Source organism: Prionailurus viverrinus, chromosome A2 (genome assembly GCF_022837055.1).
Source record: "Prionailurus viverrinus isolate Anna chromosome A2, UM_Priviv_1.0, whole genome shotgun sequence".
Lineage (NCBI taxonomy): Eukaryota > Metazoa > Chordata > Mammalia > Carnivora > Felidae > Prionailurus > Prionailurus viverrinus.
In genome coordinates, this window is record NC_062562.1 from 152,236,223 (window position 1) to 152,260,205 (window position 23,983).

The following is a 23,983-nucleotide window of genomic DNA, read 5'->3' on the forward strand; positions in this document are numbered from 1 at the left end:
CCACCTCTCAAAGAGCAGAAAAGGGGAGGGAGGAGAGCGTGCTTCCTTCTGGTGGGTCCTCCTGTGGCTTCCATGCTCCCTAGACTTGGCAGGTGGCGAGAGTCTACTTTTCCTCCTGGGGATGCTTGCATGGGTGTTTCAGAGTCTCTATCACTGGGAGGTTACTCGTCTCAAATTCTCTGACGATGGCAAATGCAGCTGTCTATCTGTTGGATACTTGATTCCTCCTTAGACCCTTTGTATCAGCAAAAACACAGATTTTAACAAACCAGACAATAGAACATAAATGTGCAGATGAGGGAAGTCTGGAAGTAGAGGGAGGGACTATAGGTACGGAAATGGATAGGGACACTAAACCCTTTATTGTGCAAAGAAAGAACTCCAGAGAAAATCTCTGCTTGTTTGAACAAGAAATAAATATTAAAATACATGATTTAAAGTTACAAAGGTAATAGAGAGATGAGTTGTCAGGGAGAGGTTTAGAGTTGGAACCTATTTTGTTTCATTGGAAGTAGATAATGTTTGAGTAGATAAATTGCAAAATCTATTAGCATGGGTGTATTATGTTGAGCGTTAGGGGTAATTACCACATGAATTAAAAACATAAACTGTTAGAAGATTGGAACCTAGTTTCTGGGGGGGGGGACCCAGATAAGAGGAGGGAAGGCTGAATTGGGGTTGATTGTGTGTATTCCAGCTTCATCTTTTTTTTTTTAAATAGTGCATATGTTTTTCTAGTAAGATTTCTTAACTTTTTATTTTTAAAAATATATTTTTTAAATATATATTTTATAATTACAAATTTCATATCAATTAATATAAAAAGATTATTAATGAGTTAAATTATTGCTGCAGGATATGAAATCAGTTTAAAGCTATATAACATATTACTTAATGTGATACAACCATAAGCATCTTCAGAGAGATCAAAGAAACAGAATAACACCAAACAATATCTTTTAGTACATAAATGAATTAAATAAGTGAAAATGATCTCTTAAAAAAATCTTTGGGGAAGGAAAGAGTTATGTAATAGGTTTAGGTTATTTGCTTTAAAAAAATGTTGTCTTCAACTCTTATCCCATATTAAAATAAATTCTGGATCATTCTTACCTAGCAAATGTTAAGCCAAAAAAAATGCCTGGAAGGAAAATGAGTTTATTTATCTGAGCTCTACATTGGGCAGGAACTTCTCTACTTGAACCAAATGGAATAATTTGCAAAAGAAAAGGCAAAGATTCAAATTATTTTGAAGAGTTTAGATTGTGCACATTAGATTAAAAGATGGCAAAGAAAAATCATTCCAAAAAATATGAAAATGTCTGATAATATTGATTTATAAGGAAGTCATTCAATTAATTTTTATTTTGTCCTATACATTGGTGGGGTTCCAGCACTCGGCATGACAGACATGGTCTTAAAAATCAATGAGAAAAGCCGTGAGACTCCAATAAATAAATGGGCAAAAACCATGCATGCTTACTTTACTGAAGACACAGTGGAAATAATTAGTAAACATTCGAAAAGTATTTGCCTTATTTTGTGACCAAAACTTACAAATAAAAATGAGATATGAATCGCACTAATTAAATACCCAAAGATTAAAAAAGATTTCTTAATGTTTATTTATTTTTGAAAGAGAGACACATACAGAGTGTGAGCAGGGGTGGGGGGCAGAGAGAGAGAGAGGGAGACACAGAATCCGAAGCAGGCTCCAGGCTCTGAGCTGTCAGCACAGAGGCCAACACGGGGCTCAAACTCTTGAGCCGTGAGATCATGATCTGAGCCAAAGTCGAACACTTTCCTGACTGAGCCACCCAGGCACCTGCCACAAAGATGTTTTAGTGTTGGGGTGTATCATGAAGCAGGGAGTCTATACACTGCTAAAAGTGGAAAGTATTTTGAACTTTAAATAAGGTAATTTGTAAATATGAGTAAAGAGTTTTAAAGATGTTCATGACTTTAGGGCCCGAAATTCAATTATTGATGTTTTTGTGGGATAATTTATAATAGTGAGTAAACTAAGACTTTCTAAATGTTCACCCATTATGGACTGGAAGAAAGGAAGAAAGAGAACATTTGGGGTAATGTACAGACATTAAATATGATATTCACATGCAGGTTTTAAGGATATGGAAAATGTTTATGGTACCATTTTAAAGCAGAATACAATGATATTGAGTAGGCACAGCAGTCTATTAAACAATCATGAAATGAGTAACATTTTAACAACTTCTCAGGGAATTGGGGTCATGATTTTGAAATAGAATATATTTTCTACTTTCTTCAAAATGAACATGGATTATTTTCATATTGAGGACAAAACACAGACAAACACTCAGCAGCTAATCCAAGATTCACAATCTGTTAGTTGTAGGAAAATTGGGCAAGTGACTCCATATGTGGGGCGACATCGCAGTCCACACAGTTGGGTGGCAATCTAGTCAACCGTAAAGGGCCTGGCAATTGAAAATGGTCATGAAAATGATGATTTTGGTTTTGGTACAATCAAATCTGGTAGAATCTGGTACACATCCTCTTTTCTTGTCTTCATCTCAGTTACTGAAGTGTATCAACTATATATATATTTTTAATATTTCCCCCATTCAGGGAAAAATTATGCCCGAGGCCAATGAAAAAGTTGATTATATCTCTCTGTACTTGTGCTCACCATCTCCAGCCCTGGAGTTATAAGCTGAGTTTACAAATTTAAACACTTGTTTCTTACAGCCTTTAACCTTAGATTGGCCCACATTCCTCACTCCTTTTTAAATATGGCCTTTCGACTTCCACTATGCACCAATAAACTTGAATTAGACAGAAAGGGGCACAAGACCTCTTTATAATAACCCCCAACCTTCTCTACTTGGAAAACAAATCAAATGTTCTCTCCACCTGATTCCCTCTTTGGATGACCTTTGGCTTCCCTCTCTTGAAGTAATCAACTTGAATGGTTGAGCTCTGTACTATCTGCCCTTGTTGGATTCAGCATTCTTCATGACCCTGAAAGGGCCAAGCAGAAAAAAATGGAGGAATATTAGGCGTGAGGCTGGAGCGTGTGTTGGCAAAAATGATACTGGCTTTTGACTTTGAAGAGGTTTGTGTTGGAGAGAATGCAGTTCGAAGTCCTTTTTGGTCCTCAGGAACCGGGGAAGTTTGACTCTTTGCAACTGGCAACGTAGTAACACAGTGCTTGTGCTAGTCAGTTAAGTCAGAGCTCTGTCTTTTGCACAATTCGTATTTCAAACTTTAAAGAGGCTCACAACTGAGCTTTCACAAACAGTAGCTGTTTACTTTCTTTCCACTGAAATAATCATCGCAAATATCCCTCTGAGAACGTATATTTTCAGATGCCAGGTAATCAGAGCTTAGTTGTACTCAGAGGCTTTTTTAGAACAAAATGGAAAATAATTGCTTTAAAGTACCCACTTGTGAGGATTTCTGCTCATCAGTATAATTTCCAGCAGCCACTGTCTTTCTACCACAATAAATTCACAATGATTCATTAGCTTCTATTGGGGGGATGAAATAGATCATCTTGTTAACGTTAACTTTGATTTTTAAATGGCTTCACTGATTTCATATTGGAATTACAGTTTTCCCATAAACTAAAATAATAAATGTCTCCCCACCTTTAAAAAGTATAGGTAATAGAAGAGGATAAAATTAGATCTTGGTGAGCCTTGCAGGCTTTAGATAGGAGTTCTCAGTGTATTTACTCTAGGAGCATTTTGATTTCTTCTCTTTTGTCAAAGGAATTTAATTTCTTCACTATAAGCCTTTGCACACAGAACCCAGCAGTTGGCAAATAATCCTTAGGATGCGGTCTCAAGTACCTTTGTCCAGACATCTCTCTGATAGCAAGTGAACAGGATGATTGCTGCAGAAAGCTGCTGGGTAACAAGGCTTGTCAAGAACTTTATGATCTTATTTAACAGATGATCCTAGGTTGATGGGATCATAATTAATGTACCTTAAGACTTCTTTGTATATGCGGATATTGGTCAAAAGTGAACAGGTCTTTGTTGATTTTGCTAGTTTTTAAACAGCTTGGGAACTACATCCTGTCTTTCTCTTGGCCATGAAAATGGTTTGGAATGATTGACTACTTGTGCATCAATGAATTGCCTTGGGTTTCCACTCACTCACGGAGAGTGCAACCCTAGCTTTCCAAGGTCAGTGCAAGTGGGCATTTAAATCCCCTCCAAGCCGGCACGTGCTCTGAGTGTGTAAATCACCAACTGCATATCCAGTGACTGCCTCTTAATGGTACCATCCATGTCCCTGTTCCAATCTTAGCCTCCTCAGCCCATTGGAGATCTCACCCTCTAGTTTCTAGATCGACTGACATGGTCAAAATAAATAACCTGAGTAAATAAAAGCCATGACTGCTCATGGGTGTTTAAAGGTTCGAGTTGAAAGGGCAGATAGAGCATTTTAAGACTGCTTCAAAGATAAATAAACAGACCAGGAGCCAATTTAACTATTTTAGGCTGCTTCAACATCAGAGGACAAAACAAAGAAAACTTCAAGGAAAAAAAAAAAATGATTTCACGGGAAGTTATATGGACACAACTTCAAAGAGGTCACTGGGGGCTGAGAAGTGCTTGTTTGTCAACCAGCAGCGGGCCAACCAGGGAGGGAGCCGGAGAGTCTGGCCAGGACCAGAAACAATGCATGATATGAACACAGGCTTTAACAAGTTAATATCAAGTGGCCGGAAATCAGGAAAACAGAGCGGACAAATCACACTCTTAACTGGCACTGGGAGCAGGGGGCTCACTTCACAGCGAAACCAACATACCCTATGCTGTGTCTAATCATTTGTTCAGCAGGCTATAGAGGTGGCCTATATCCAGCACAGCACCAGTGATTTATACAACTACAGTGAGGGGAAGCAAGAAGCATTTCTTTAAAAAAAAAAATCAGTGGGTATTTCTGATTGGTAGTATGGGAAGCAATAACCTAGTTTCTGAGCTGGCAAAGGAAAAAATAACAAAGTGCCTAATTTGTTTCAGTGCTGGGTCATTTCTAGAAGAAATAAGTAAATAAAAGGATCCCCATCAAAGTCTTTCAGAGTTAAACCAAGGCAATTTTCAGCTGTTTGGATGAATAACCTTAATTCCCATTAATATAAGTAGCATTTGTCCAGTGGTGGAGGATCTGAAACACGGTGTCGTGCGAATTTAATTTGGTGGAAAGCCTGAGATGTCACTACAAGTCTCAGGATCCTGATTTTACAGAATTTTAAAGCTGGAGCTGAATAAACAGGAGTACACTGTGCATTCTGATAGAATGATTTTTCCCTTAGAGGTGTTTTGTTAATGGAGGTAAGGAATGGGGAGAAATATTTGATCGTGTGCTATTGTATTAGCCTTCTACCCTTGAAACATCAGAGAGTAAGATCTGGAAGAAAGAACAGTTAAGGGATTACAGGGCGGCCATCCGTGTCTTTGATGGAGGATGGACGTGGGTAAAAGTGGGAGAAGCAAAAATGCTTGCATCTTGCATTTTTCAGAGGTTCTGTAAATATTTGTTGTCTGATTGGCTGAAGGAAAAAATGAAGTAGACTTTGTTTTGTGTGCTCATTTGTCCCGTCTCCTTCCTCTGTACCTACTACAATGGTGTTTGTTGTTCACTGCATTGCCAGAGAGCACTTGGCACAGGTGTCTGATCTGTAGGGGGTGGGCGGGCCAAAGGTCAGGATCCATAGTTATTCTAGGCATCCACTCATGCTATGAAACCTACTTCCCTTTCTGCACCTTATCAAACTCTGTGGGCTATCTTATTACATTATAGCCTATTCTATAAATTAGCCACCGCTGTAGCTCAGGATTCACCCAACTGAATGAATCTTCTTCACATTTAGGGTGAAAAATTTGGGGGTGGAAGCTTCCTGAGAAGAACCCAGAAACAACTCAAGATGTCTGCCAAGAAATCAAGATAGCAAAACTCTGGGTTTCAATTCTCAGTTGAAGTGAAAATTGAAAAGAGAGAGTATTCTCAGTTCAGGGAATAAATTTCCAGCTCAGATAGTTCAGTAACTATATACTGTATTTGATGGGTTCTCAGGTGCAAATCTGAATGTCCCTGTGTTAGGTTGTATTTTGCCTTTGATAGTGCTGAAAAATTGCTGATGGCCAGGCCATCAGTTTGATTATTTGTCATTGCCTGAAGTATGAAAACAGCAAAACACTCACCCCTGCCCCCCCCCCCCCCCCCCACAAAAATTGCACAATGACTGTGACAGCTGCTTGGAAGAGAATTCCAAAGACAATAGGAGAGCAGTCTTTTAACCCCTAGGAACCAAATAGTTACAGGGAAAGGAGATGCTGTAGGTTCTTCTTGATTGCTTAAGGTTCAGCACCAAAGGATTTTTTGTTGTAGATTCTTTGTAAGATATACTGCATCAGCAGCACTTTATGGAAAAATCTGTACATTAACAACTCGGGGTGCAAAAGTAATCTCAAGAGTCAGACTCCGAACGTGAAGACATTTTAAGAAGATGCATTAACCAATGTATTTTAGGTGTCCTTTATCCATATGTATGTACAACAGTAATATATGATAAAAATCTGTGTGCTACACATCTAAGAGAACTTCTCAGTTTCCATATGATAAAATTCAATCTGATAGGAACGCATTATGTCACTGTTTAGTTGGTAGTGTTTTTCTTTCTGGTTGGTACGTAAAATAATAGGGCTTCTTAAAATCAATCTATGGTGTCAAAGTCAAGGACATATGCTATATTCTTTTAAAAGTTCCATGACAAATCCTCCTTATTTGGGGGTTTACAAATTATTCAAAGTAAAACAAACAACCGGTGACTTCAACACGCAAAGCCTAAGATCTAATCCACTGGTAAAGAAATCACATTAAAACTAAATAGAATGCAAATGAGGGGCTACGGAAGGAAGGATGGACAAATGTGTTGCTAAAGCTGTGTTGCAATTTTAGTTAACAGGCCTTTATTGCATCCGCTGCGCATGGAGCGTACTACCCTGGGTTGTTACATTTTCCCTAAAACGAATCTGAGATTTCTTCAGGTTCTGACAACCTGAAGGCGGAAATAGGCCATTCCTCTCCTCTGATTGTTCGCTAACCTCACAATCTTTTTTTTTTTTTTTTAAAGGAAGGACAAAGTTATTTATAGACCCTATTAATTTAGCTTAACTGATTCTAGCTACTGGCCATGTGTAATCAGCTTTTTCCTCCTTTCTACTTGGAAAGTTAGGAGCATCCATAACTGCTTCCAATGTCAAAATACAAGTGGGGTTTCCAGGCCACCTGAAAAGTAGTCAGATTCAGTCCTCTGTGGAGGAGGCCAGCTTTTTGGCTGCTACAAATGCGTGGACAGAGGGAGGCTGTTAACTTGAGAAGTGCCCCTTAATGCACGTGGAATGGGATTTGAGTATACTCTTCCGTATTTTCAAGCACTCAGAGTTCATTCACGGTAAGAAAATTTTTAAAAAGATTTTGAGGGAGATTGCTGCTGAGAGATTATGGAAGGGATTATTTGGTGGGGACCACTGGAGGGTTTTGTTTTTTCTTGGGCAACTAGCCTTCTGGTTAATGCAGCGTCCCATCACTCAATTCAGTGGGCCCAACTATGTTGTTCTAAGAGGTCCTGCATGGTTCTGGGTAGATGGCAGACAGGGAGAGAATTTGGGGTTCTCTCTGGTGGTGGGACCAACTCTGAGCCCCTGCCACCGACCTGGTGAACCCCCTGGGTGATGTGCTCAGGAAGTGCTCAACCTAGTTGAAAACTACAAAGGACAGCGTCTTTCCTATTCATAGAGGGGTGCTCTGCCCCGCATGGGGAGAGCTAGAGATGACTTTCCCTTGTTTGTGAAGTCATTTCAGATTTGGAGAAAAGTTTCCCAAGTAGTAAAAAAACATTAAGATTATATTTACATTTAGAGAACTCTGACTTGGAGCCCAAGACTGATCTTATCTTGAGAGGCAAGATCCTTATCAGCCCAACCTGGCTCCAGACTTGCCATCCTTCTGTCTTGTACAGCGAGAGCTCAGTCCTGCCCCTGGTTCCCACTGCATGGCCTCACCTGAATCCAGTCGGCTTCATTATCAGGCCATTCCTGACTACCATCCCTCCTGGACATGTCACTCAAAGTTTGGCACTAGGGCTCCCATCGTTTCCCAGGCCCCACGCCTGCCCATCCCTCCTGTCCCTACCTTTGGCTCACGTAATAGGGTCTGCTCTGGTGAGCCTGTGCACTCTGCCTCCTCCTGGTCCAGGGCTTTGCGTCTTTCTTGCCAGACCCTCTCCTCGAGCCTGTTCCTGAATCACAGGCTGTGGACAGGATTTCCAGTCCTACATATCTGATCTCTCCGTACTTTAGACCTCAGGCCTAGATGGCCTGTTGTTAGGTTTTCATTACATGCTAGAACACTGGGCCATAGTTTGTGTTTCTTTATCCTTTCATTTCACCCGTGTATTTAATGACTACAGCATTTAAACTCACCTATTCTGATGTGGTTGCATTTTGACCCATGATTTCTATACCATCTGGACACTCTACGTGAATATATATCCAAGGCATCCACTGTCAGCACCAGCATATAGGATGGGTTCCCTTATCCCTGCTCACTTTGTGGGTGGGCCATGAATCTTTGTATCTTCTCTGATTCAAAAGTACCACAACGGTTATTCTCCACCAAGGATGTATTATCTCTGTACTTGTGGGACCCGTGAGACAGCAGGATTGACGTCTGGTTTGGATCTTAGCTCTGCTACTTTCTAGCTATGTGGCCTGGTATCTATTCCTTAACTCTGTCTTACAATCCATTTTCCTCACGTGTACAATGGGGATCATGATCGCCGCCTCATAGTTTCTTGCGCACGGGCTAAATGAGATGATCCGAAGCCTTTAGCAAAGTGTCCTGTAAATAGTAAATGCTCAATTTGTGGGAGCTATTTTTATTGTTGCAGCTTAGCCGAAGCGATGCACAACCATAAATACAATTCCAAACAACAGTGATGTGTGAGAAGTTCAGCGCTAGTGATGGGTAAAATACGCTTTGGGAACAGAAGTTCTCAGTGAAAAGGTACGACTCTCTTGAGGTCTGGAGGAGGTATTGTGTTGGAATTTTAGTTAACAGGCCCTTATTGCATCCGCTGTGCATGCAGCGTACTACTCTGGGTTGTTACATTTTCCCTGAAATGAATCTGAGATTTCTTCAGGTTCTTCAGCGTCCTTCAGTGACGCTCTAGGCAGCAGTTAGGCTGGACTTTGAAGGATGGGCAGTACTTTGCCAGAAAGAACGGAGGAATCCATTCGGCGAGGCAACGATTTCCCAAATTGAGCACTGCTGATATTTCGGGCTGCATAATTGTTTTTGTTGTGGGGGCCTGTCCTGTGCATTGTAGCATGTTTAGCCCTGGGTGTCCACTACCGTCTAGAGGGGGGGAGTTAAAAACCTTAGGGTTGTTTTCAGTGCTTTCCCATTGTCATCCCTGGTCTGTCTGCCTCTACTTTTAAGAATGTGAGGTGTTCGGGGCAGCTGGGTGGCTCGGTTAAGTGTCAGGCTTTGGCTCAGGTCATGATCTCACAGTTTATGAGTTCAAGTCTGGCATCGGGCTCTCTGCTGTCAGCGTGGAGCCTGCTTCATATCCTCTGTTCCCCTCTCTCTCTGCACCCACCTCCCAGACTCGCTCGCTCTTTCTCTCAAAAATAAATACACATTAAAAACATGCCTTTGGGGCACCTGGGTGGCTCAGTCGGTTACATGTCTGACTTCAGCTCAGGTCATGACCTCACGGTTTGTGAGTTCGAGCCTGGCGTCGGGCTCTGTGCTGACAGTTCTGAGTCTGGAGCTTCAGATTCTTTGTCTCCCTCTGTCTCTTTCCCTCCCCTCCCCTCCCCTCCCCTCCCCTCCCCTCCCCTCCCCTCCTCTCTCTCTCTCTCTCTCTGTCACACACACACACACACACACACACACACACTCTCTCTCTCTCTCAAAAATAAATAAACATTAAACAATTTTTTTTAATGCTCAAAAAAAAAAAAAGAACATGACATGTTAGTCTGGTGTCTCAACTCTAAGTGACCCTCTCTCTCATCAGTCATCCAAAGGACCACATACTCATCCTGCTAGTATGTATTTCGTCAAGAATATTTGGTATTTATTATGTGTCAGAGGCTGTGCCAAGCACTGAGGATGCAAAATCCTTCCTCAGTCATAGTTTATAGCTGAGGCTCAGAGCTTGAAGTTTACTCCCTCTTTTATAGTTTTATACACGCCAGTCGTTTTTCAGAATTCGGTTCCGATTTTTGTATAATTCATTTATCACCATAAGTCATTCATTAACTTGTTACTACTAATCACTAACTCATAAAGATTATAATTGCTAGTGTAATTATTAAACATAAAATATTAATCACCTATACCTCCATTGATTTAATAATTATCATTAACTCCGTGCCTCCTCACATTGGCTGTTTTAGGCCATGTGCCTTCATACTGAGGGTCTTCTGACCTGTGAGTCTAGGAAAGTGCATTATCTGCAGTCCCACGATCATGCATCGAATCTTGATTGACCCAGGTCCCTTCTAGTTTCTTTTGCCCAACACCCACCTTGTAATTATACCCTGCAGATTCGTTTGTTTTCTTTAGTTACTACCTGGCCCTTGATAGCATGAACATTCACAACCCCGCTGAATTAAAAATGCATAAGATTATTATTTTCAGCAACAACAACAACCACCACCACCACCACAACAAAATTTAAAGGTGCACACCTACATAGACTTTGGGGGCGGGCCAGTCATGAGTGACAAAGCGATGTCTGGCATGTGGGCTTGGGCACAATGCGTGCATACGTATGCATTCAACCATAACAAGTGCAAATGGTTCGAGAGCAATTCCGTTCTCTAAATGATATCAATTGAGAACTCTTAAACACCACCCACTCTGAGCATTAGGGGCTTTACGAAAGGCAGAGAACAGTCAGTCCTCTGCAGTTGCAAGGTGGAAGACGTTGCAAGGCATTGCAAGGCGAAAGGTGCACAAGCTGCATGAACGTGCACATTAGTCTCCTCTGATGGGAAGGCTGTGTATCGAAATCTGCATCTCCCGTCAGCTGAGTGACCCGGCCTCTGGTTCTTCTGATGACATTACGCGAAAGGACATCTCAAATGGGGATGCTTGCCACGTTGGATAAAACCTGTGATTGTGTATAACAGTAGCTACTACATCTATTGGCATGCACCCAACTGGAACTTCTGTAATCTAGAAATCTGTTGCACGTCCAGATGGTGAAACTTACCTACAACGGTTACCTTTGCTTTCCTTTTAGTACAGTTTTGCCGCTTTCTCATGCTGGAGATTGATATGGAACATAAAAATGTTTAGACAGCTCCCTGGGAAACTTTTAAAAGCCATTAATTTGGAAACAATTTTGCTTCTATATTTTATTTCTCAATTGGTTATGATGGAAGTAATTGTCACACCCAAAGGGAGAATCGTGACTTCAGGCAGTGCATAAACAGCCACATTCTTTGGAAACAAAGTCTTGTTTTCATGTAAATGCCCTGAATTATAAAAAAAAAAAACCAAAACTCGAAGCAGTCTGGAAAGCATAATACCGTGACAGAACCGTTTTTCAAAAATAATCTAAGTTGTCAGGCCTGTGCATCATACACTTTAATAAGGGAAAAGGACGTATTTTATACATCAAGTCTTCATTGCTCCAAACATTTGATTAAGTCAGTCTGTACCTATATACTAGCCATTCTTTCCTTAAAGACTCAGCAAAGAAATTCTTGATATTACCAAACACCTGGGACTTCAGTGTCAAAAAAATAAGTTACCCAACCTCTCTGAATTTTAATGTGTCATTTTAAGAGTAAAAACAAAGGTCCCTCCCTTGGGGAGCTGTTGGAGGACATAGGAAATAACACATGTAAATCAGCTAGTATATGTTTTGTGGATGCTTAGCAAATGATTACTACTCCTGCCTCTTGGTAAGTAGGGTTTGTGTGTATTTATGTTGCAGACCATCAGAAGGACAATAAATTCCGGTCCTTCTGTTTTTGAATTTGATTTAGAAAAAGAGGCTTTAATGGTATTACAATAGATTTTACCCCCCACTTTGCAATATATCATAAAGGGCTTTGTTCCCAGGAGCACCTGGGTGGCTCAGTCGGTTAAGCATCTGACAGTTGACTTTGCCTCACGTCACAATCTCACGGTTTGTGGGATTGAACCGTGTTGGGCTCTGTGCTGAAGGGTGGAGTCTGCTTGGGATTCTCGCTCTCCCTCTCTCTCTACGCTCCCCCTACCCCCTTAAAATAAATAAATAAACTTAAAAAAAGCCTTTGTTCACAATACTGGTCGCTAAAATCTAATCACGTTCCATAAATCTAACTCAGCTAGTTTTATCTATGTAATGCTCAAGAACTATGGCATATGGGTATATGAAACTAATTGCTGAGTTGTTTCATAGTACATCTGGTCTGTACATCTAGCTTCCAGTTGTTTGTACTGCTATTAATTTTTGTGTTTAGAAAATAACAATTCAGCAGTCATTGAAAATCTATAAGGAGTGAGGCAATCTGGGGGAGAAAAAGATGAATGTCACATATCTGAATAGCAATTAATGGCAATTCAGTTTTCCTTAGGGAAGTAAGTGTTCTCCAAATTGCTTTATAAGAACTTAGTCAAAAGCCTAAGAGTTCGTTGAAGACATGACCCCCAAGCTGGAAACTGTATTTTCAGCCTTTTTTTTTTTTTTTTTGCCACAAGCTTGACTGAATACAGGCCAATGGGGTATGAAAAGCAATATGTGCAACTTCAAGGTGTGAACTTAAATATCAACTACTCTCTTTCAAATTCCTTTTTCATCTTCTGTGCACAAGTCAGAGATCCTGACCTTTGAGCTGGAGGCAAGAACAGGATGGGTGGGTCTCTGGAGTATAAATTCTGGGGAAGAGGGTTCACCTAGATACTTGGGTGGACAAAAAATACCTCCCGTGGCAGATGCTTCCGTTTGTACACTAGCATGCATTTCCTTTTGTATCTTTTAGTATTAGAACCCTTAAATTTTAGCTGGACACATACATGACCATTTGGAGACTACATTTCCCAGCCTCCCCTGCAGCTATTGGTCGTAGTACTGTATCAAAATGTAGGCCAATAGATGCTTGAGAGGATGGAGCCCCTCCCTGATCCTGAATTTCCTCTTCCCCTGCCAGCGGGCCTGGAATATAGTCATGGTTGCAAACGTGGTTTTTATGGGCGTGGTGGTAAACTGTTTTTAACCATGTAGATGAGGACAACACCCCAGAAGACGGTGAAGCAACACATTGAAAGACATGTGGATTCTTGAATGAGAGCATGGAACACAGTTGTCATGCTAGCCTTGGGTGGCTCACTCTATTTTGGGGTATCTTTGTACATAGTAATCTATTCCATGATTAACGTAAGTCCCATATAGATGGATGTATCCTATATATGCTATATATATATCCCATATATATATCCCATATATATATGGATATATATCCATATATATATATGGGATATATATCCATATATATACCCATATATATATATGGATATATATCCCATATATATACCCATATATATATATATATATATATCCCATATATATATATATATATATCCCATGTATATAGTGTGTGTATATATATATATCCCATATATCCCATATATATATCCCATATATGTAGTATATATATATATATATATATCTCATATATATAGTATATATATATATCCCATATATGTAGTATATATATATATCCCATATATATATATATATATATCACATATATATATATATATATCCCATATATATATCCCATATATACATACATACATATATTTATATTTATAGTTTTACTGTTTCTAAACACCTTTACATGTATAACTTCATTCTACTGATTTTGTTTTTAATTGAATGCCTAAGGTAGGGTGGTCTTACCCTGGGCTCTGAGGATACAGAAATGAATCACACATTCATCAAGATGGGGGCCTAGCTGGAAAAGAAACAGGATTTTTTTTTTTAGGATAATTGAAATTTGGGAAGACAAGGCAAAGTGGGGCTTGAACCACAGACGCTAGGGTTTCTCTTATGCAGAAGGAGGTCTGTTTCTTTTCCTTTAATTCGTTGGTTCCCCGCCCATGGTTTTTCGACCAGTAGCATCAACTGCATCTAGAAATTTCTTAGGAATGCTAATTCTCAGCCTCCCCAACAGAAACCTACTAAGGCAGAAACACTGAGGCCCAGTTTTAACAAGCCCTCCAGGTGATTCGAAGGCATGCCTAAATTGAGAATCACTGCTTTAGTCCTTATAGCAGCTCTGGAAGCTAGTCAAGGAAGTTTATAATATACCCATTCTATGTATGGACGGACCAAAGTTTAGGGGATTAGGAGATTTGCCTGTGGCTAGTGGCAGACTCTGGTTTGGAGTCCATGTTCTGATCCAATCCGCATGTACAAGACCAACTTCACTATCCCAACTCTCTATTTAAAGGCTTGGTTCCATATACAGTATTTCTACACAGTGGCAGCACCCGTGAATTTGAGACCAGGGACGGAATGTGCAATTACTGTTGGCTTCTGCAGGTGGTTAGAAAAGACAGGATTTTGCCACAATTACTTTCCCTTGCAAATCCATTCTTTTCTCCAATGCCTGGGTATGTTTCATCTGTTTTCCATTGCTGAGAGGGTGTTGGCAGCATAAAATGCCCAGAAGGATCTTTCTGCACAGGTTTATGTGGCCCTGGTGACTTAATGATTGCCCTTTATGTGTTCCTAAGTGGTAGATGTCCAGGTGGTCTCAATTCAGAAACAGTACATTGAAACACTACCGTGGCTGTTCAGAAGGTACCCACACCTCCTTTCTGAGTTAGGTGTGACAGGCACGTCCCACAAGCTGATCTTTCATCATGGCAGAGCTGACCTGCATCTGTATTTTTAAAAAGTATGACAAGCAGAGGTGCCTGGGTGGCTCGGTCGGGTAAGCGTCCGACTCCGGCTCAGGTCATGATCTCACGGTTTGTGGGTTCGAGCCCCGTGTCGGGCTCTGTGCTGACAGCTCAGAGCCTGGAGCCTGCTTCAGATTCTGTGTCTCCCTCTTTCTCTGCCCCTCCTCCACTCACACTCTGTCTCTGTCTCTCAAAAATAAATAAACATTAAAAAAAAAGTATGACAAGCAGCATTTCTAGATGACAATTTCAGAGCTGTCTTATTATCTGTTGTAAAACCTACAGTGAATTAATACTAAAGTCATTAATTTTTTAAAATTTCTAATCTTTCCCTTTCTTTTTAACAAGGTGATAGAATAGGCTGTGATTACCTCAGTCAAAAAGGTGAATAAGAGTTTTTTAAATGTTTATTATTTATCTTTAAGAGAGAGAGAAAGATGGGGGGTGAGCAGGAGAGGGACAGAAAAAGAGGGAGACACAGAATCCGAAGCAGGCTCCAGGCTCTGAGCCCTCAGCACAGAGCCTGATGCGGGGCTCAAACTGCCCCTGACCCTGAACCGTGAGATTATGACCTGAGCTGGAGCAGGACACCGGATCTACTGAGTCACCCAGGCGCCCCCTGGTGAATAAGATTTTTAATTGTGCTTCTGCATAAGTCCCGTTTATGTTGGTTTGTGTAAATAGGGAACAGCGCTGGTAGATTAGCTGAAGTGAAATTGATCTAAGCTATGTTAAGGGGAGTGTTGTGGTAAGAGACTTTTCCATGGAAAGAGCGAGATGACAGAACCCCAGAGGTGCATGCAACCTTACTGTACAATAGCCACTGTTTCTGTGAAGCTTCTGAGGGGAAACAAAAAAAAAAAAAAAAAGAAAAAAAAAGAAAAAAAAAAGAAAAAAAGAAAACGTGCATGAAGGACAAGGCCAAGCCAAGGAATACCAGGTTCTTAGCTGGGGCTTGGGGCTCCAACTACATTCTGAATAGTGATTTTGGCTGTGTTGCAGGCAAGGCAACTTTAATCCAGGCTAGAAATAGATCTGCGTTCTCAAAACATGTGAGCACTGCCCCTTTTCTCCTAAGCACACCCAGGAGTCTCATCCTCTCTGTGGGAAAACAAACAAGCCAGTGAGGAGTAAATAAGAAAGCAGTGACCTCAAAATCCAGACTTCCGTTGGTTCGGGCAGGCTGCCCTCAAGATGAACCATCTATGAAGTGTGGCAGCAAAGAAACATTGCCAAGGGGGAAGAACACCTTCAGCCAGGCTCACTGCAGTGAGAGCTCTACACTCGGCACAGATGGCCATCAAAGCATTCTTTCCCATGACCGTGACCCATTCTTGGTAGAGGGCTTAGGGTGGAGTGGGAGGCGGAAACTCTGTCCATGCCCGCTGAGTAACAAAATGGCTGCTCTGTTCAGAAAATTCAGCGGGCAAAGTGTCTCAGTGGTTTGATACCAATGAGAATTGCCTTGCAGACAGGGAACTTCATCGATGGAATTGTTGACTTTTAGACTTGTCCTAGGACCCAGAAAATACTGATTTATTCATCCAACAAATCTCTGTATTGAGCGCTACCTACCAGAAGAGCATTTGTGGTCGCAAAGATCACTAAGAAAAAATGTCTTGACAGTGCAACGCTCCGGTCCCAGTAACTGACGAAGAAATCAAACCGAGTGAGTTGATCCAAATGACGGGAGAAAGAGAGAATGCCAGATCAGCCTTCATGCAGGATGAGTATTCCCATTTCCTTGGAAAGCTAGCACTTAAGAACTGCAAGCTTCATACTCTGAAAGACTAAATGGAGTAAACTCCAGTGATTCCAGTGTCTCTAAGATGCTTGATGTTCTTTGCCTTTGTTCTTTGTTTTTCAGAGCTGACCTTTTCTTAATGGTATTTTACTGTAACCCAGTTCATGTTCCATCAAATAGTAGGTTTAAAAAAGAAAATCCCATAGGACTTCCCTGGTAATTTTGAAGCCGTTTATTAGAATTTTAAATACTTCAGAAAATGGACTTAAAAACCTCGCTTGAAAGAATTTGAAAGAGAAAAAATATTGACCTTTATAATAAATTGATACTGTGACAAAAATATACCCTAGAGAAGACTGGAAATGGTCATTTAGAGTTGGATACTAGCAAAGTAAGCTCTTTAATGTATCTCATAAATATATTTTATATGCCTTTCAAATGGCGAGAGAATAGTGCAGGCCACTTTTTTTCATCCATAATTATTTTCTTCTCATCGTAGGAATCCATTCAGTGTAATTTGTCCATGACATTTAGGTAGAAGTGGGAACATTTCCACTTCCTGTTTCTAAACACTGCAGCATTAACAATGTCAACTAGATCTTAGGTATTACAATAATGTTGACTCTAGGGATGGTTGCACAGTGGTGAGAATTGCATGATGCTCTATTTGAGGTTCTACCTCCAGAAAAGTGGTCCTTATGATTGAAGTTTGAACACAGAAATAATGCATTGTCTTTGCAAGTGTATGATAAAGATCCTGGCTTGAGATTAAATAGGGCTCCCTTGGGCACGTCTAGGAATGGAAGAGGAAACACATTGCCTCAAACTATTCTCAGCTTCTGTACATAGTGCCTCCTGGGCCTTCTCTTTCCTATCTCCCTCAAGTTCATACTTGGAGTACCGATGGTTCAAGAAATAAGGGAAGGTCTGAGAGCTCAACTAGGAACTTGGAATGGGATCCTGAGTAAAGGACAGACAAGCCAAGGAAATGGATTGATCAGGCAAGGACCGGCAAGATCTGCTGAGACAAAGTAGGCGTGCTAGTCAGGGTATAACACTCTGAAAAATGAGTCCTTAAATCTCACAACTTAACATTACAAAGGTTTATGTTATACTCAAAGTCCAACAGTGGTTGGTGGGAGGCTGAATTTTACCCAGACACCAGAGAGCGAGAGCATGTCAGCGTGTGCATTCTGCAGGCGCTATAGCAGAGGTCAAGAGTGCTGGAAGGTTGCTCATCGGTTCTTACATACTTTGGATCAGATAGGATGCAGGTTTTTTCCGTCCTTGTCCATTGGCCAGAATTAGTCAAACGGCCCCCATGTGCAAGGGGCAGGGCAATATGCATTTAGTGGGCAGCACACAACCGCTGGGGGCCTGCGGTTGGTTATCCTGCTGACTGGTTACAAAACCAGCCCCTTGGTTTCTAATTGTGCCTTTGCCTGGGAAGCTGCTGCTTTCCCTTAACACGGCAACCATGCTTCAGGTCGGTGGTCAGAGGCTCCACCCCAATGTGCTGTAGGTTTCTGATTTGTTTTGCCAATGATACCGATGGAAGTAGGAGTCAAGGCAGCATATTTCTGTGTGGTATTTCCTCTGTCAGTAGTCTCCTCGGGGCTGCGTAGTTGCCTACAGCATGTTTAGTCCAGGGAAGAGTACACCAGGATCCATAACGAAGTCAAGTTCTTCTGCACTCTGTCTGGGTTTCCATTCCAAGAACTTTGCACTAACGGCTGTCAGGAAGGGCTTACCATGATTTGGCTCTCCTGGTTCAGTACCTGCATGGCCACCCCCTCAAAGGGGGAGGAAAAAGACGCAATGCCAGGTACACCTCTGCCTCTCGATTTCTAGCAGCTGAGAAAAACTTGCCAGTCCCCAGCTTCGGACCAAACCAGAATCTCACCCCCTCTGTACCTTGTTTGGGCAAACCTCCACCTAAGGGCAAATGAAAGGGCACGGCCGGGTTCCTCGGTTGCATGGGCGGCTACGGAAAACACCGTTTCCTTCGCCTGGGCATCTTCTGGCTCCTTCCGATGACTTGTGTCAAAAGCGTCTCCCCGGAGGGCAGCAGCAGAAGACCAAGAACGCACTGACGGGGCGAGAGCCCCGAGAACGCAAAGCATCAGCAGCATTCGTGCCAAGAAATCTCACGGCGGCAGAAGACTGTGCCAGCGGCTTTTGTCAGGACGACAGACAGGAGACTCAGCACACGTAACAAGACTCACGACATCAGGCTCAGTTGCCCTCTGCTCAAATGTCGGTCCTCGACACCGGCCCCTGGCAGCCTGGAGCGGATGTTGGCAGGCGCGGACGCTCTCTGCAGCGCCCTACAGTGCCCTGATGGGGCGGGTGTGGGGGCTGCGGTTTCAGAGGGTGCCAGCGGCACATTTCCTGCTGTTAGTCTTGGCAGAGACAGGGAACTGGATGCATAGCCCGCAGGGCCCGAGGGAGGAATAGAACGGCCTACACTGTGTAGCAGGCAAGAGGGCTGATTCACAAAGCACCCCAGAGACTGTTCACAATTTTCAGAATCACTGGGGAGAGATCTGAGGGGTTGCATATGCAAAAAGACTTTTTTTTTTTTTAAGCTGAGACACCAATGTTAATGTTTACTTTTGGAGAGAGACAGAGCATGAGCAGGGGAGGGGAAGGGAGAGAGGGAGACACAGAGTCCGAAGCGGGCTCCAGGCTCTGAGCTGTCCGCACAGAGCCCAATGCGGGGCTCGAACTCACAGACTGTGAGATCATGACCTGAGCCGAAGTCGGACGCTCAACCGACTGAGCCACTCAGGCGCCCCTATGCAAAAATACTTTTGGCCTAAGATTGTGACCCAAGGGGCACCTGGGTGGCTCAGCCCTGCACTGTACCCCACCTGGTCCCAGAAGTCCGGTTGGTTCAGTGACATCGCATGGTAGTTTGAAACCAGCTCTCGTGGAAGGTATTCACACGCAAATCAGTGAATGTGAAAATTAGGGGTTTTTTGAGGGGGGAGTCAACAACATTGTCCCCATTTGCACTACTGTCCTCAACTAATATTATGAGGTACAAAGAGTTGAATCAAGTTGAATTTTTCCTGTAGGCAACTGAGAGCTTTTGAAAGGAGGAATAATGTTTTCAAAGAGAATATTAAGGATATTAGTCTGGCATTGATACATAGGAAAGGCAAGAATTGAGAGACTTGTGCAGCCAGTAAATAGTTATGAGCCTCTTAACATAATCCAGGAATAAGGAATCAAGTACTTGAACTTGAGTGCTCATGGTATAAATAAAGAGGAAGAAATGAGCCCAAGAACCTTTTAGTTAAGACCTTGATTTTGGCAGACAAGGTCAGGGTGATTGGCCCTTATTAGACGCTCTTTAAATATGTGTTGAATTAAATTGAGTTTGAATGAAAATTTATTCACAAATTTCATTCTCTGTTCTTCCCACCCCCCCCCCCCCCCACCCCCGGCCCTTGTTCTGTCTTAGATCATTCTTCATTCTGTTTGTTCTTTGCCTATACCTATTTCTGTTTCTTGGGTTGCTTTTTTTCCCCTCCAATCGTTGTATTTTTCTCTACTTCATTTCTAGAATAATTGGTAACCAATCTTACTATCTGCTCAGAAATTTGGAAAACAAAATCGCTTGGCAGATAGGGTGATAGAGCTGTCCCTCCCAGAGATCAGGGAGTTGGTATTCCCCAACAAAGGCATTTCAACACAGGCTCTTTCTGGGTTGAAAAATACTTCCTACTCTCAGCATACTCCTTTATCTCATTTCAGTAACATTTTATAGGTGGAAGCAACAAAATAAATGAAATATGAGTCACCTTTAAAACTTGCGGTGTGCCTGTCAAATTAATCGCACAACCCACACACCAAACTCATTCCTTTAATTGAGTGTCTTATAGGTGCTACCCCTCAGCATAAGCTGTAGTTAATGATCAATTGTTGCCATAAATGATTTAACATTTGTGTACATGTGAGATGGCATGCCATAATTCATGGAAATGCCAATGCTGTGAAATAACCACAAACAGTGATAAATGGGCTGTCAATTTCTATATAATTACTCCAGATCTAACATCCTACTTTGTATGTTGAAAAGCATTAGTGCATAACAAATGTGCATCATCCCAGTGATCAATATCCTATTTCAAATGAAAGTGTGTTACGGTATAATTATCATGTTATATTTTCTGATGATTTTTCTGTCCAGCTATGCTGTATTTCAATTTAAAAATAAAACCACAGATCATCTACCTGGATTAGCCTGACGCTACTGGTCATAATTAGCACATGGTTTGATATGTGCAGTTTTAATTTAGACATTAATTATCGCTTGTGACATCACTTGGGTGTTAGACGGTTTAATTTGTCCACTTGAAGTAGTATCTTCTGAATAGCTATCTTGTGCCCCAAATAAATCTCATTCTCTGAGCCTTTGATCTGAAAACCTTTTTTTTTTTTTTTTAGTGTATTAGTATGGTTTTTTCTTCCTTTGCTTCTTCATTTTGCTTTCTCTTTCTTGATTCTCTTTATTTCATTTTGCTGAGGTAGTATTTTTAGGTTAAAGATGGAGGTCAACCAGATTGAACCAAAAATGAACTTAAAATGAGCTCTTTGACAGGCAAAAAAAAATGTTTTTATACATTCAGATACTTTAAGAATTTTCTGGTAGTTTCTAGAAAGAATAGAGGGAATGTAAACACCTCAGTTTTGCAGGCATCCCTGGCCTAATCATCTGCTTAGAAAGGGCGAGGTACACCCTTGGCCTTGCTCAGCACCCCTAGGGATGAATGATAGGGAGTCACCAGTAATTTGAATGACACATGAGTCTGGTTTACCCATGCTCTAAGACTGTCACTCAGCTAGTGAGAGCCCTGGCTGACCCCTCAGCAGCTACCTGTCAGGGCCGCTCTCTTGTTCTCTCCTTGCCAAAACAATCAATTTCATGTAATTTTTTGAAATTATTTTATTGGATAAATTTGACATGTAACACTGTGTAAATTTAAGCTGTACATGTTACTCTGAATATATATTGTAATAATGGTTTCTATTGTAACAATATGTATCACATTGCTTACTTGTTCTGCAATATTATTGTCTATGTTCAGTTACCTGTACAATAAATATCTATGGCTATCTTAGTACTTGTTACAAGTTTACTCTTAAACACTTCAGTCTTACCCTCCCAGCCCCTATCCCCTGATAACCACTGTTTTACTCTGTTCTGTTTGTTCACATGCTTGGTTATTTTAGATTCCACATCTAAGTGATATCATACAGTACTTGTCTTTCTCTGTCTGGTGTTCAAGGTCCAAACGTGTTGTCGCACATGGCAGGAGACCCTCCCTTCTCGTGGCTGGATAGTATTTCATTGCGTGTACGTGCCATATCATTTTAATCCATTCATTTGTTGGCTGTTTCCATATCGTGGCTATGGTGACTAGTGCTGTGATAAACATCTGAGTTGTTTCCGTATCTTGGCTGTTGTGAATAGTGCTGTGATAAACCTGGGGGTGCGTATCTTGCAGAACTCCTGTTTTCATTTCTTTTGGGTATATTCCCAAAGTTGAGTTGCTGGATCATGCAGTAGGTCTATTTTTAATTTTTGGAGGAACCTCCATATTGTTTTCCATAGTGGTTGGACTAATTTACATTCCCACCAACAGTGTGTAAGTGTTCCCTATTCACCACATCCTTCCCAATGCCTATTGTCTCTTTTCTCGATAATGGCCATTCTGACAAGTGTGAGGTGGTCTTTCATTGTGATTGTGATTTACTTTTCCCTGATGATGTGTGATGTTGAGCACCTTCTCCCGTGCCTGTTGGCCATCTGGATGTCCTCTTTGATAAAAAGTCTATTTAGTTCTCCTGCCCATTTTCTAATCAGATTTTTTTTATTATTTGTGTTCATTTATATATTTTTGATATTAACCCCTTATCTGACATATGGTGAGCAAAAATTTTCTCGCATTTTGCAGGCTGCCTTTTCATTTTGCTAATTGTTTCTTTTGCTGGGCAGAAGCTTTTGAGTTTGACGTAGTTCCATTGGTCGATTTTTGCTTTACTTGTGTTTCAAAAGCAATCGTTTTCGGAAGTTATATAATCTTAGTTTCTTTTTGAAAAAAAAAATAGCCATTCACCGAGAGACAGTATTCTAGCAAAGGTTTAAAATAACGAATCAGGGGTGCCTGGGTGGCTCAGTCGGTTAAGCGTCTGACTTGAGCTCAGGTCATGATCTCATGGTCCGTGGGTTCGAGCCCTGCCTCGGGCTCTGTGCTGACAGCTCAGAGCCCAGAGCCTGTTTCGGATTCTGCGTCTCCCTCTCTCTCTGCCCCTCCCCTGTTCATGCTCTGTCTCTCTCTGTCTCAAAAATAAATAAATGTTAAAAAAAATTAAAAAAAATAAATAAAATAACGAATTAACTTGTGGTCTGAACTTCTATGGAGGAACAGTGTGATGCTTGAAGGAGACATAATTTGTGAGGAAGTGAGAAACCTGAAAAACCTAAGATAGTGTTCCCAACCTTGGGGATCAGGGGTCTCCAAACCGGGGAGATGGTGTATGTGCTTGCTCAAGGTCTATGGCACAGCATTGTGGTAGCAGCGGGCTTTCTTTGCAGTTCCCTGACCTTTCTGTGACTCTAGTAAACCCTCTCTGGCCAAGGGAATCCTGTATTTACTTACAATACAAACAGGGCAGAGAACACCCTAGGATAACTCTTCTTTGGCCTTGGCTGCATTTCTGAGGCTTCCTGACCTCCAGGACTATCTCTGTCTTGCCTTTGTACCCACCCAAGCCCCATTGCTTCTCTTTGCCCCATGCTCTCTCAAAATAAGCCAGGATTTCTCTTTAAGTTTAGTACTTTTCTGTTTTTCTTTTTTTTTTTTTTAACAGTTTATTTTTGAGAGAGACAGAGTGCGAGTGGGGGAGGGGCAGAGAGCGAGAGGGTGATGCGGAATCCAAAGCAGGCTCCAGGCTCTGAGCCATCAGCACAGAGCCCGACACGGAGCTTGAAGTCACAAACCGTGAGATGATGACCTGAGCCGAGGTTAGACACTCAACCCACTGAGCCACCCAGGCGCCCCTAAAGTTCAGTACTCTTCAAACCTTGCATGATCAATCGAATGCATTTTCTGAATTCTTCCTTCTCTGTCCTGTTACTTCCCAGTATGAATTTTAAAATAGGCCCTTAATGACCACTTAACCTGATTTTATTCCCCACTCAAGCTTTCTTTGTTCCAAACCTTCTGACCATTGTTCTGTCCTGCATTCTGGCTG

General features: G+C 41.6%; 1 non-coding gene across 1 annotated transcript; it reads left to right on the top strand.

Moving 5' to 3' along the window:
• Positions 1–22,891: 22,891 nt before the first annotated feature.
• TRNAS-UGA (transfer RNA serine (anticodon UGA)) lies at positions 22,892–22,976 on the top strand. The gene has a single exon. It is a non-coding gene; the product is annotated as a tRNA-Ser (tRNA).
• The last annotated feature ends 1,007 nt before the right edge of the window (positions 22,977–23,983 follow it).